Here is a 2728-nt window from a genome sequence, read left to right on the forward strand (position 1 = left end):
ACACAAAAACAAAAAAAAATTAAAATCAAGCATTTTGGAAACACTTTAGTCCAAATGAGATAAACTATGTGATTAAGTATACTTCTTCAATATTGCCCAACTATTCAAAAAAAATTTTGAATTTTATTTTTAAAAAACATTGTAAAATCATGAATTTTTAAAACATTGTAAATAAACAAACATTACATATGTGTGTGTATGTACATGTATATATGTCACTGAAATTAATGAGACCAGATACTATGCAGCTCTTTGAATTTCTATTCATTTAGAGGAGCCATTAGGAATGGAAGCTATGGGGCTTCACATTGGATTTTACACTTTCACTACTGAATTTGGTTGGTTTTTTTTTGCACTTATTAGCCACAGTTAGTTAAAACTCCATGACATAATGAGAAAGAGATAAAAATTAAACTTTACACACTCAGATCCTGTGTCCATTACTGACATTGACTCCTTTCTTGTCTTCTAAAATCTAGGTTTCTGTGTTCCTTATCTCATTGTGATTCTTATTTACCTGTATATTTGTTCACTTACAGATTTGTGTTATTGACCAGGTTCTGCATATAAGGGAAACCATGTGTTTTTCTTGTGAAACTGTGTGATCTCACTTAATATTATATATTCTAAGTCTGTGCATTTGTGTTCAGTTTATGATTGCATTTTTCTTTAGAACTGTGTGATATTCCAATATAGAAAGAAATTTTTATGTTAGAGAGAAGAAATGTCAGGGAAATTTATGCCAATTTCTTTATTTCCTTTTGTTTTTCCCTCTATTGTATTGATAATACTACTCTTTGTGTTTGAACTCTGTTGTCTTCTATCACAGATAGTTAGATTTGTGGACTTCATGGGCATTTTGTATAGTGGAAATTAAAACAAGAACGCGTGGCTGCTAAAGGTCCACATCTCAGTGCATAGGATGTGACACAGAAGGAGGTCCTGGGTTAGAGGGTAACTGTTCATGGTGATTTGATTGGTGTGGAACTTTCAGATCATTTCTCATTTTCAAATAACACAGAAGCTTCTTTAACATTCTTCCAAAATTTGTTAGTTTGTATTTTAGTAATATCTGTTCCAAGAGCTTTAAGGTGATTTTTCTTTTTACTGTGTTTGGATTTGCATTTTCTTGATGATTAGAGATGTTAAGTTCGTTTTATGATACTCACTGAGTAGTGCCTTTGGGAAGAGACTACTCAACACTTTTTTTTCATTTTTCCTTTTAAAAACTCTGGTTAATTGCTGTGCTTGTTAAGAAGTCTCTCATTTTGGATATCAACCCTTATCTGACATGCAGTTTTCAAGTACTTTCTCCTATTGGATTTCTCAAACTACTTTAGATGTTTTAATATATAGGTTAAAAAAACCACAGGTCTTTACTGGTTTCTGTATTTAAGCATACTGGAAAGAAGCTTGATTTCTGGAAAATGGGCTTACCTTACCTTCAAGTGTTGGGTTTGGAGAGTGAAATTACTGTATTTTAAAAATATAAGACAGAATCAAATTTGAGNTATAAACCTTTGGATCATTCTCATTATAACTCACCATCTGGTTTCAGTTGTCATGCTGGGTAATTAAAACAAAGGTCTGTGACCACACTTTAAACAAACCGATAAAGTATGTTAACAGCAGTTGCTTGAAAAAAAAAAAGTCTGCCTAGGAATAGCAGAAGGCAAAAGTAGCATTCGGAGCCAGTGAATATAAAGAGGGCTAGTCATCATTTGAATGGGGATGTCTTATTAAGGATAATCCATGTGTGACATGCCATTAGTCAACAGAAGAGGGGCTGATATGTCTGGAGAGAGGACAGTAGTCACTGCACTGGAAGAGAAGATGTCCTACCCAGGGATAGCATTTGTGATCAAAGCAAAGACTGGCACATATGGAGAGAGGACAGCAGTCATTGGAACAGAGGATTCTTGTTTAAGACTAAGACATGTTGACAGAGGCTATGTCATTGAAATGGAGGCTAGCACATGTCAAGAGATGCCAGTGGTCAATTGAAAAAAAGATGCCAGGCCAGAGCCAGTCAGGGAGCATGACCATTTAAAAAGGGTAAAACTCATCAGGAGTCAGGACATGGTGATCTTGGTAGCAAAGAGTAAAATGAAACTCTGTGTAATAAAGTATGAAGAAAAAGAATTGAATATTTTCATTTGATGTGTCTTACTACAAATGTTGCCTTTTATCTTGATGGAGTTTAAGATATTTGGAATTGAGTTATTGACATGATAACTAATTTTAGTGCTCACTTTGAAATCATCAATCAAACATAAAACTGAAAGTTAGTAACTAAAGAACAGATAAAAGGATTGACATCGTTCCAAATTCCTTTTCTATGTCGAGTAGGAAAATGCTAAAAATAAATGCACTACAACATGAGATGAATGAACAATGTTTCTCATGAGGAAGAGCTGTGTCAGGTTGCACACTAGAGTCTACGTGTACATTGTGTTGACCTTTAGGGTTTGACTGCAGAGATGTTGAGCATGATTTCCTAAAGAAGAAAGGGGCCCTGCAAGTAATGAGATATTCAGGTCAGGTGAAAGTGCATGGGCCTGGGACTGCAAAGAGGAATCAGATCCTCCTGGCTGTGTGTCAGAAACTGAAATTGTCTGGCTTTCATGCCTTGAGTCTAACAGTGGCTTATCCAAGGGTTTAATAAACTAAAACTAAAAGAACTTGATCTACAAGCATGTCTATTATGAAAACTACCCTTTGGTTTTTC

This window comes from Alexandromys fortis, unplaced genomic scaffold (genome assembly GCF_014885135.2).
Source record: "Alexandromys fortis isolate MF-2015 unplaced genomic scaffold, M_Fortis_MF-2015_v1.1 scaffold_270, whole genome shotgun sequence".
Lineage (NCBI taxonomy): Eukaryota > Metazoa > Chordata > Mammalia > Rodentia > Cricetidae > Alexandromys > Alexandromys fortis.